The sequence below is a fragment of the Microcaecilia unicolor genome, chromosome 4 (genome assembly GCF_901765095.1).
Source record: "Microcaecilia unicolor chromosome 4, aMicUni1.1, whole genome shotgun sequence".
Lineage (NCBI taxonomy): Eukaryota > Metazoa > Chordata > Amphibia > Gymnophiona > Siphonopidae > Microcaecilia > Microcaecilia unicolor.
In genome coordinates this window covers 251,064,402-251,077,329 of record NC_044034.1, presented here as the reverse complement: position 1 = coordinate 251,077,329, position 12,928 = coordinate 251,064,402, and positions in this window count along the sequence as shown.

Sequence of the window (12,928 nt, the reverse complement as noted above, 5' to 3'; positions counted from 1 at the left end):
CACCAGTTGCCGTACTTCACTGCTCTGGTGGACCATCCGGACCAATTTGACCCTGGGACGTCCATTCCAAATTCCGCAGCCCACGAAAGTGCTGACGATGGATGCATCTCGCCTGGGGTGGGGAGCTCATGTCGATGGGCTTCACACCCAGGGTCTGTGGTCCCTCCAGGAAAAGGATCTGCAGATCAACCTCCTGGAGCTCCGAGCGATCTGGAACGCACTGAAGGCTTTCAGAGATCGGCTGTCCTACCAAATTATTCAAATTCGGACAGACAATCAGGTTGCAATGTATTACACCAACAAGCAGGGGGGCACCGGATCTCGCCCCTTGTGTCAGGAAGCCGTCGGCATGTGGCGTTGGGCTTGCCAGTTCGGCATGCTCCTCCAAGCCACATACCTGGCAGGTGTAAACAACAGTCTGGCCGACAGACTGAGCAGAGTCATGCAACCGCACGAGTGGTCGCTTCATTCCAGAGTGGTATGCAAGATCTTCCGAGAGTGGGGCACCCCCTCGGTGGACCTTTTCGCTTCTCAGACCAACCACAAGCTGCCTCTGTTCTGTTCCAGACTACAGGCACACGGCAGGCTAGCGTCGGATGCCTTTCTCCTCCATTGGGGGACTGGCCTCCTGTATGCTTATCCTCCCATACCTTTGGTGGGGAAGACCTTACTGAAGCTCAAGCAAGACCACGGCACCATGATTCTGATAGCGCCCTTTTGGCCCCGTCAGATCTGGTTCCCTCTTCTTCTGGAGTTGTCCTCAGAAGAACCGTGGAGATTGGAGTGTTTTCCGACTCTCATCTCGCAGAACGATGGAGCGTTGCTGCACCCCAACCTTCAGTCCCTGGCTCTCACGGCCTGGATGTTGAGGGCGTAGACTTCACTGCGTTGGGTCTGTCTGAGGGTGTCTCCCGTGTCTTGCTTGCCTCTAGGAAGGATTCCACTAAAAAGAGTTACTTTTTCAAGTGGAGGAGGTTTGTCGTTTGGTGTGAGAGCAAGACCCTAGAACCTCGTTCTTGCCCTGCACAGAACCTTCTTGAATACCTTCTGCACTTATCAGAGTCTGGCCTCAAGACCAACTCAGTAAGGAATCACCTTAGTGCGATTAGTGCTTACCATTATCGTGTGGAAGGTAAAGCCTTTAGTCGTTCGATTCATGGGAGGCTTGCTTTTGTCAATGCCCCCTATCAAGCCTCCTACAGTGTCATGGGATCTCAACGTCGTCCTCACCCAGCTGATGAAACCTCCTTTTGAGCCACTGAATACCTGCCATCTGAAGTACTTGACCTGGAAGGTCATTTTCTTGGTGGCAGTTACTTCAGCTCGTAGGATCAGTGAGCTTCAAGCCCTAGTAGCTCATGCTTCATATACCAAATTTCATCACAACAGAGTAGTGCTCCGCACCCACCCAAAGTTCCTGCCGAAGGTGGTGTCGGAGTTCCATCTTAACCAGTCAATTGCCTTGCCAACATTCTTCCCCAGGCCGCATACCCGCCCTGCTGAACGTCAGTTGCACACATTGGACTGCAAGAGAGCATTGGCCTTCTACTTGGAGCGGACACAGCCCCACAGACAGTCCGCCCAATTGTTTATTTCTTTCGACCCTAACAGGCTAGGGGTCGCTGTCGGGAAACGCACCATCTCCAATTGGCTAGCAGATTGCATTTCCTTCGCTTACGCCCAGGCTGGGCTGGCTCTTGAGGGTCATGTCACGGCTCATAGTGTTAGAGCCATGGCAGCGTCAGTGGCCCACTTGAAGTCAGCCACTATTGAAGAGATTTGCAAGGCTGCGACGTGGTCATCTGTCCACACATTCACATCACATTACTGCCTCCAGCAGGATACCTGACGCGACAGTCGGTTCGGGCAGTCGGTGCTGCAGAATCTGTTTGGGGTGTAAATCCAACTCCACCCTCCAGGACCCGCATTTATTCTGGTCAGGCTGCTCTCTCAGTTAGTTGTTTTTCGTAGGTCAATTTCTGTTGTATCCTCGCTGTTGCGAGGTTCAATTGACCTGGGTTCTTGTTTTGAGTGAGCCTGAGAGCTAGGGATACCCCAGTCGTGAGAACAAGCAGCCTGCTTGTCCTCGGAGAAAGTGAATGATACATACCTGTAGCAGGTGTTCTCCGAGGACAGCAGGCTGATTGTTCTCACCTACCCTCCCTCCTCCCCTTTGGAGTTGCGTTTCATCATCATTTTTGCTTGTCATTCAACTGGCGGGAACGGTCGCGCACGGGTGGGAAGACGGCCGCGCATGCGCGGTGGGCGTGCCCTGCGTGCGGACCGCCCGCGAAGCTTCTTCCGGTTGGTGGGGGCTGCCGCGGACGTCACCCAGTCGTGAGAACAATCAGCCTGCTGTCCTCGGAGAACACCTGCTACAGGTATGTATCATTCACTATCTGTGCACTCTCCAATTGAACCCAACTTGGCTCTTTTTCCCTGTACCATGCCCTGACTCCCATAAAGTAAGAGGATCAGTAATAGACTTCCAGATTAGGCAGCCCTATTCTACCCTCTGATTTGGGTCTTCAGAGGATATCCAAACCTATCCTATGAAGTATATTATGCTAGATAAACTAGAAAGATTACCAGGGAGAGTCTACAAAACCAGTCTGGGGATCAAACAAGGTAATGGCTGGAACAAATATAGAATATGTAATTAGGCTGATGCATGTTCTTCATTAAGGGTGTCTTTTACTAAGGCGCACTCATGTTTTTAGCGTGTGCTAAAATCGTGAGCGCACCTTAGTAAAAGACCCTCTAAAGCAGCAAGTCTATCTGAAATCTCAAATCTGTCTGTATCTTATTAAGTAATGGACCGTAACAGGTCGCATTTTAGTTGGAATATGAAACCCAAATAAGTGAAACATAGCACCGTACAGAACGTAAGCTCTGATTTAACTATATTAATTTGATAAAAGAATTTGGTGTGGTACCTCCTAACAGCTGCATCACAGCTGGTCCCAAGGTATCCAATTGACTCAAATATCATAATACATTGTTGGCATACACATATTTTATGTTCAATTCCCTCAACACACCAGAAGACTTTCATGTGCCCAGAGCTAAGGGTTCAATAGCAAGATCAAATAAAGTAGGAGAGAAGGGGTGACCTTGTCTCTTTCCACAAAATATTGGCAACAAGTCAGACAATATTATATTAATCAGAAGTTTTGTCTGAGGGGAGGAATATAACATAGAAACCTAACCTAAGAACTCCTCAGGAAGCCTCATCTTCTGTAGAATTGAGAAAAGAAGGCCTTTTCAACCAATCAGATGCTTTATTAGTGTTGGGTTATCATGATCCTGCTCAGCTAACTGATGGATATTAAATAACACATCAGTCGAAGCCTGTCCCAGATAAACACAGTCTGGTCTAGGTGAACGAGGACTGGGATTACATTTTCTAGTAATACCCTAGCCAACACATTCACATCTATGTTGAGAAAGGAAATCAGGCAGAAGTAGTTTACATCCAACTCATCCTTGTTCTTCTTGAGAAGTAACACCATTGTAGTATTAAGGTATTCCCCTGCCAAAGCAGCAGTTTCTTTCAGATAGACAAAAATCTCACAGAGACGTGGGGAAAGATCATCAGATGATTCATGCTCAGGAGACCAAAGTCCAGGAACTGGCAAAGTTCTGGGCAAGTAGAGCAGGTTCATTGCTAGGAGATTAGCATAGGTCACACACCATGAAACAACAAGGCGTTCAGAAACTCAAATGAGACTTATCTGAGGATAGGGTAAATAAGGGGGCCAGGATTATATAGGCACAGGAGGCCAATCTGCAGCAATGCACACTACAAGAACTAATCAGAGCAGGGGTATTCATAGGGAACCAATCGTGGTGCAGCACATCATCAGCCTGAGACTAGTTAAAGGAAGACCCTGAGCTCAGGTCCTATGTAGGACCAGCCATCTGCGAGGTAAGTGTGTGTGGAATGAATCACTAATAAGGAATGGTAAAATAAAATTCATCTGTTTAGGGGGCATTACATCAAACCTGGAGACCTGTAAGAATCCACACAAAAACAAATTGACCCTCTTGGGAGCTAGCATGGCCAGACTACACTAATCATTCAGAAATGGTTCAGTTACACCAAGACAAGGAACATCTCAAAATTTCTTTATGATCATGTCTCTCTGTCTTTCAAGGATGGGATAAAGTCTTTGTCTAAGCTTCTTTCCTAAACAACCACAGGCAATTAAACTAGGATTATTTCAAAAACGACTTAGGAAAGATTTCTTTATATGTAAACATATTAATGAAATATTAGCATCAAAATAACTCCACTCAGCACTCACAATTCTATGGAACTCACACAACTGCTATGCTAATCATTCAAAGGCTGGTATCACAAGTAATCATTTGTTTTGTTACATTTGTACCCCGTGCTTTCCCACTCATGGCAGGCTCAATGCGGCTTACATGGGGCAATGGAGGGTTGAGTGACTTGCCCAGAGTCACAAGGATCTGCCTGTGCCTGAAGTGGGAATTGAACTCAGTTCCTCAGGACCAAAGTCCACCACCCTAACCACTAGGCCACTCCTTGCCAACAGTAACCAAGTAAATAACACTATAATTTTAAAGATAAATGATGTCATTTATCTTAGATATAATCATGGTGGTAACAATTCTTTTTGAACACGTCTTCAGCTCCACATTCACAGCAGGCAAGCCTTCAAACCCACATTCAAAGCAGGTAGGCTGAAAAATGTCTAACTGCATTCAAAGCAGGAAAAAGTCCAAAACCCTACGTTGATGTTTTGGCTGACCTAGCCTGCTTCTGGAGTAAACTTGGTAGAAGTGGAATGAATTATACTTGGGAGCTGACAAAATGTATAAACCTTTCCTATTTTATTTTCTGTTAGTCTCATTAAAAATAACCAGGTGACTGGACTAGCATTTATGTATCAACATTTTTATTGATGACTTAGCAAAGAGGAAAAACACTTTTCATACAGAAACTCAAATATACAAATATATCCAGGTAAGTCACTTGCTACCATCTGTCATCAAACTTTTAACTTTTTATCCCCCCCACCCCCTGTCCATGTTGTAATTCAACTATTTTATTTAAGACATTCCCAAAAGTACAGATGCCACAGTCTAATGGTGCTCAATGGCAACTCCTAATGAGGATATGCTCGCTACGAGCACAGTACCTCAGGACGTCCTTCTCTGTTTTATCATTATATCCCCATCCCATCCTTTTCTCTTATATGTCAGTCTTTAAGCTAGCACTTAATTCAAAGTTACCAACTCATCTGTGGTGTGTGAACAATCATAGACAACAACTTATGTGTCTGAACCTTGTGTAACACAACATGTAACAACCCCTTTTGGATCCCTCCCCCCCCCCCCCATACTAGCCTTCCCTCATCCCCCTTTCCCCTTCCCTCTCCCAACTCTCCAAAATCCTCAATCCCTATGCCTACCTGAACGTGGTTCCTGATAGTCCAGGTAGGCCCCCCCTCCCTTAATGCCAACCATCCCTGGGGTAAAATAACATCACAGAACCAGTGGTCCCCCATCTTACAGCAGGTTTAAAAGCATATTGCGCCCTCATGGACTCAACCCCTGCAGGTACAGACTCCAAACCAAGAGAAAACACTTTTTCCGTTTCAGGGCCCCTTTCGTTTCCCTAGCTTCCCAAGTGGCTAACATGCATTTGGTTTCGCCATTGCCAATATGCTGGTGGCTCTGTAGATATCCAGCATTGCAGAATACTTTTACGTGCCACCAGACATATCTTACAACACCATGTTTTAGGCCTTTAGTCTGCATCCGAAACGCGGATTGTGTGTCCAACACAAAATGGTCCCAGATCCCACTCACTGGTGCCCGAAGTGTTGTGGCCATAAATCTCTGCATTTGCCCCCAAAAGGCCCGCAGCCCCTGAAGGCATGATATAGGGTATGAGGGGTATGACCGCATTTAACACATTTTGCCTCCTGCGTATTGCTGATATGCCCCCATTGTTGTCCCGACATGTATGCCCGCAGGACCACCCGATATCCACTCTCAGAATCTCTCATATAGTAAGAGTTGGTATCGACTTCAGTGTGGCTACTATATCCCACCGCTCAAGAGTCCTCCCAGATTTCTTTTCCCACTTCTGTTTAATGCCTCTAAACCTTTTGGAGGGGCTCTGATTCACTAATGCTTTATGTAGGGAGGGCACTGTTATTCCTGCTATCTCTAGATTTTGGAAGAAAGTCTTTAACTTATGCCCTGTTTTTTGTTGCAAACTGGGTTTATCTAAGTGTAAGATATAATGTTTGGCCTGGGGACTGGACTAGCATTTAAGCAAAAAAAAAAAATACAGGACTCATAATGATGCCACATACCCGCCACCAGTGCTCCCGCTAAGCTGAGCATATATGTGAGAACACACATCATGAACTCAACAGCACAAAGAAACGGAACTGTTCGCATCTGCCTCATTTTAGCAGTTGAGCAATTGCTTAGCTTAAATAGGCTCTTTGCTAAGTTGATTGTTCCAGTCCCATTTGTAGAACAGCACGTAAACATTATGATTCTATTTTTAAAACCCTGATGTAATACTGTTCCCCCCCCCCCAAAAAAAAAAAAAAAGGTGGGAGAAGTACTGAGTGAAGAACCAGACCCAATCAGCAAGCAGGAGAAAAAGTCCAGGAACTGGCAAAGTTCTGGGCAGGCAGAGCAGCAGATTCATCACCAGAATGCTAGCGGAGGTCACACACCAAGAAGTAACAAACAACAAGGCATCCAGAAACTCAAAGGAGACCTATCTGAGGACAGGGTAAGTTATTAAGGGGGCTCAGTAACTTCCTATATGCTCTCTCACACTACCTCATGAACAACTCTTGAGGAAATTAAATGGGATAGAAAACAGTGGAGGTCTTTCTACAGCATTTTCAGGCCCTGTACGCATCTGGAGGGGGAAATATGGTTGAGCTGTCCTTGAGTGATGATATTTGATTCGCTCTCAGATGCCTTCTGTTACTCTGGACTTGGTAGCTACTCTGAATCATCCTTTAACTGCTAAAGAGGTGCAAGGTGTCATTTGATTGCTTAGACTTCTTTCTGCTCCAGGCCCAGATGGTTTTACTGGTGAATTTTACAAACGTTCACAGACCTCTTTCCTTGGTCCTTTGATTGATTATTATAGGGAGGTGATAGCTCAGCAGTCCTTTCCTCTCCACGAGAACCCGGTCCTTAGAACATTGCTCCCAAAGGCGAGTCGGAGTGCCATAGTACTAGAGGCGTATCACCCAATCTTCTTAATTAATGTAGGTATCAAAATCTTATCTCATATTTGGGCAGATCGATTAGCAGGGGTGTTACCGACCTTGATTTCATCAGATCAAGTTGGGTTTGTTCGTGGTTGCCAATCTGTAGCTAACGTACAAAAGCTCTTATTGGCAATGTTGTACAGACGACAGACAGTGACTCCGTTGTTGGCTAGAAGCCTGAATGCGACACGTACCTTCAATCAGGTATACTGGCTCTTTTTGTTTCGGACTCTACATCATGTGGGGATACAAGGGTGTTTTTTTGTATGGTGTCCACCCTTTGTTCTGCTCTTCAAGCATCTCTTTTGGTTAACAGTGTGCATACTCACCCCATTTTGGTTCAATGGGGCACGTATCAAGGCTGTCCCCTTTCCCCACTTCTTTTCCTGATTTCTTTAGAACCTTTGTTTTGTATGGTGCTAGCTGCTGTGGATGAAAAAGGTGTTGAGCTGTGTGCTGGAACAATCAAAGTGTTACTGACCTTGGTAGATCCCCAGAATTCCCTGCCTGCCCTACTTTACCTTATAGAACAATATGGGAAGCTGGTGGGTTTTCAGCTTAATTGCCATAAATCCCAGGCACTCTTAATGACGAAGGAACTCAGGTCCAGATGGCGAGGGGATTTTCCCCTTTGCTAGGATGCCGATCGCCTGAAGTACCTAAAGGTATTTATACCATTGCAGCTGTCCCATTTGTATGACTATAACATTTGCCCTTTTCTTCAGGACTTGCTTCACCTTTTGCAGCTCTGGCGCGACTACCCCCTCTCCCTTCTGGGGAGAATCCACTTCTTTAACATGATGTTGGCACCCCGTTGGCTGTATGTGTTTCAGATGCTTCCACTTTATTTAAAAGCACAGGATGAGCATTTGATGCATAGAGCATTACAACGGTTTTTGTTGCGGGGTTGTCATGCCAAACTTCCTATTTCCATTACCCAGAAGCCAAGGGCACATAAGGGGGGGGGGGTTATGTGTTACTTAACTGTAGCATGCTCTAGCAAAAAAGTACCAAGAACCTTCAAAACAGTCACAGTTCCTTTAATTGTATAGCTTGATCATCAATCTTCCATAAAATGACCCAACATGGGCCATGTTTTGGCACACAGCACCTGCGTCAGGGGTCAAATATGTGACTGCATCAAAATGATGAAATGTGCAGAGAACAAGCTTTCTCCCTTGCACATATATTAGTGGCAATTTGGGCCATATTTCAGCGCACAGCGCCTGGGTCAGGGGTCAAATATGTGACTGCATCAAAATGATGAAATGTGCATAGAACAAGCTGTCTCCCTTACATATATATTTGTAGCAAAGACAGGGGGGAGGGGTATCTGAGTGCAACATGTGTGCAGTTGATGACGCCTATGACTGAGGAGAAGCAGTCTATGGTGTAAAACTGAGCCATGTTGTTCTGGAGTGCCTGGGTGGTAGTGGGGGAAGGTAATGTAATGTAAGGTGTGGGTGAAGAAGGCATCGAGGAACTGGGCAAAACAGTTGGAGATGGCAGGCTGGGTGAGGCCTGAATTGACTGCTAGCACTGACTGGAAAGTGCTGGTGGCCAGAAAAAAGAGGGAGGCAGTGACCTTCTTCAGGTGGACTGGACGGAATAATTCCTGCATGTCCTGGGTTGGAGGAGGCAGGGCCGTGCCAATATGGTAAGCGAGGTAAGCATGGCAGGGGGGCGCCGCCGCACCATGCTTACCTCCTCGCCCTCCCACTCCCATTGCCCAACTGCCCGCGCTCTCTTCTCTCCTGCAGCAAATCCCTTTTTCTTTTTTTAATACTTTTAATTTTACCTACGTCCGGCAGTGCAGCATCAGTGCAGGAGGCGGCGCTCCCGGTTTAGCCTTCCCCTTCGCTCATGTTCCGCCTTCTTCTGACGTCATTTCCTTGACGTCAGAAGAAGGCGGAACATGAGCGAAGGGGAAGGCTAGACACATCGGGAGCGCCGCCTCCTGCACTGACGCTGCGCTGCTGGGTGGTCACGGAGGTAAAATTAAAAGAAAAAAAAAAAAGAAAGGGAATAGTTGCCGGAGAGCAGGGGAGAGAGAGGAGCATGCAAGGGCAGGGTTCATGGAAGGGAGAGAGAGGAATTGCTGGATAGGGTCAGGGATGAATGGAGGGGGCAAGGGACAGATGGGCATGGATTGATGGGAGGGTAGGGCTCAGGGAGAGAGGGGAATTGCTGGATAGGGTGAATGGAGGGGGCAGGGGACAGAGGAGCATGGATGGGCATGGATTGGGAGGGCAGGGCTCAGGGAGAGGGAAATTGCTGGATAGGGTCAGAGATGAATGGAGGGGGCAAGGGACAGATGGGCATGGATTGATGGGAGGGTAGGGCTCAGGGAGAGAAGGGAATTGCTGGATAGGGATGAATGGAGGGGGCAGGGGACAGATGGGCATGGATGGATATGGATTGCAGGGCAGGGCTCAGGGAGAGAGGAGAAACTGCTGGACATAAAGGGGAGGGAAGAGAGATGAAGGAGATGAAATGAGGGAAAAGGAAAAGAGGAGAAAAATTGCACATGGATGAAGAAAATAGGCAGAAGCTGAGGACCAGAAATGAAGAAGAAAGGAGGAAAGGAAAGAAATAAATGAAAAGGAAGCCCTGGAAACAGAGTTAAGAGGACAGATAGCCGCAGAATCAGATACTGGGCCAGCATGATCAGAAAAAGAAAGTCACCAGACAACAAAGGTAGAAAAAAAATCATTTTATTTTCATTTTAGCGTTTGGAATATGTCCACTTTGAGAATTTACATCTGCTATCTTATTTTGCAATGTATAGCAATTTGTTTCTAAGAATATTGCTGACAATTCCTGTCAGTGTGGTAAGTGGTGAGCGATCATTTTCACCGGGGGGGGGGGGGGGGGGGGCGCCAACTGATAGTCTGCAGGGGGGCGCCAGAGACCCTTGGCACGGCCCTGGGAGGAGGGGTTGTAGCTGGTCACAGAGGTGCTGTATGGCAGCCCTCTCAAAGCAGAACCTAGTAAGCATACCTGGTCAGTGAAGTGCGGGGCCTGAAGACTTTCTGATAGAGATATCTCCTCTGGGGCCTCCCCTACAAACTCTTATCCACCTCCAGTAAGGTGTGAACTACCAAAGCATTCAGCGCATCTGTGATTGACATGCAGGTATCCCACCACCACAGGTGCAACCCACTGACCCTAGAAACACCAGTGTGCACACCTCCACCTACTGCACCTCATGAGACCTAGCACCAGCATACAGTCGTGAGATACACACCAGCTGTCCAAAACACTCACTTCCCCCCCTCCAACAAACAGTCCAGGCATACACAACTGTAGCACTAAAGCATTCACGCTTCCACCACCAGAAAATAGTCATCACACACAGCTGCAGCACAGAGACAAACTGGGAGTGGACAAACAGAGAAACAATAAGAGACAGAGGACAAGCAGGTAGGGAGGTATAATAGGAGATGGGGGGGGGGGGGTTGGGGATAGTGAGGGCTTGGTGAGAGGAGGGATCCAGATACAGAGGAAGGGATGGATGTGGCTGAGGGGGCTGGCAGGTGTGGGCAAGGAGTTGGTAAGACACAGAGGAGGCAAGGCAGGAAAAGTGGGGGTCAAAAGGTTCAGAGTGGGGCAAACATACAAAGGTAACAAAGCACTCAGCAACTCTCTACTATTTCTCAAAAATGACCCACCTCGCCGCTCTTCAACTCAGCAAATTCACAAATGGGTCCAAAGTTAGGATTAGTCTTACCCTAGATGCTTTTAAAGCAGGTCTGATTCTGAATGTTTTTCTTTCTGTCCACCAGAAGTTGTTTTGCTATCCATTATTGTAAAAAAAAAAAAAAATCATTCATCAACACTGCCCATGTCACGCCCCCAAAATGCTCCCTCTGGGAATGTCTACTTTTCTGTGACTAGTGGACTTGGACAGGCTTTTTTGTTTGATGATGTGCTTTAGATGTTTTTCTGCGAGAAATACATATATCTGCCTGTTAAGCCATTTTTTTGGATGTTTTTCTGTTTTGAAAATGAGCCCCTTCTTAGTGTACATTGGATGACTTTTTGTTTTTTTGAAGTTTTGCAATTTAAAAAAACAATACAAATTTGATTGGAATGATTTGTAATTGTTTAGTGCCATGATTATTATATTCATTTGCTTTAATACCTGCTTGGGATGGGAATTTTCTTTGATGATAATCGTGTGATTTACCCCTCTACGGTTTATTCATTATCCCCTGTGTTTTGTGGTTTCACCTGCCTTAGGTCATGCAGCTGCAGTGACCCACTTTTCTTGAGCTTTTGGTTCTTCTGCAAAAACTTTTTTAGAAGTTACTGCAAATTCAACAAGAAGAGCTTTTTGCTTTGGTCTGCCAGCATTTGCTTGGTTCTCATTTCTTTCTCATAATTTTATCGTGGATTCCTTCTGGGTAGAAAAGTGACTCAGCATACCTATCATTTCTCAAGAATTGTTGGCAAAGTTCCTAAGAGCAGACCTTCCAATCTAGAATAAACTAGCAGTCAAACCCTCATATGAATGGTTGAAATTTACAGGATGGAGTTCAGACAACCTAAGTTTCCTGGATTTTCCAGGAGACTGCCAAGCTGTCTGCCTGTCCTCCTGACTCCTGGATGTCCCACTGGGTATTCTAACCTATGCGGTGCTGAACTGCAGACACAGTAGCATGATGATATGAGAATAGGCATGGAGAGTATATGCATGTTCACTGTACCCCTGGCACTATGCCTCCTCCTAGAGGTACATTTCTGGTTTATAAAGGAATTACCATGGATGTGATGTGATGGAAACCTAGTGACCAAATGTGTTCCTCTGAGCTTGCTTACTCACTGGCACAAAACCTCTTAACCACAGCAGCTAGACTACACATAGCAGCTTCCAAGCTTCACACTGAGCTCAGGTCGATGATGTCTGCTTGGAAGAAAAATGAATAGTATGCATAGAAATCTTATCTGTTGTCGGACTTCACTTTACTTGCACATAGAGAATGCTGAAAATGAAGCTCTCACAATGGCAGGTCGACCTCCATGCTCCAAAAGTGTAATCAAAACAGTTCATGCATAATGCTATCCCCAACACAAGCTGTGTTTCCCAAAAACGCTTCTTTAAGGGCATAAAGATTAAATCCATAAATAAATAAAACAAGAGGTAAGTCTGAACACTTCAAGTATATATCAAATAGTCAAAAATATTTTGTATTTAATCGCTAAATAATACCACCTCAAAAATACTGTAAATCAATCCATTATGTGGCATCACACAGGGCGAGTCCTCCATAGTCCCAAAATGTTAACAGCTCAAAGACACCAGCAAGATATATATGGGAGCCCACCCCCTGATGGCATCATTCACTAAGGGCCCTATTTACAAAGGCGCACTAGTGTTTTTAGTGCATGCTAAAAATTAGCACACACTATCCGTGTAGATGACCATAATATTCCTATGGGCGTCTATATGGTTAGTGCGCGCTAAAAACACCAGCACACCTGTGTGGAGGAGTAGCCTAGTGGATAGTGGAGCAGACTTTGATCCTGGGGAACTGGGTTAATTCCCACTATAGTTCTTTGTGACTCTGGGCAAGTCACTTAACCCTCGATTGTCCCAGGTACAAATAAGTACCTGTACATAATGTAAACCACTTTGAATGTAGCTG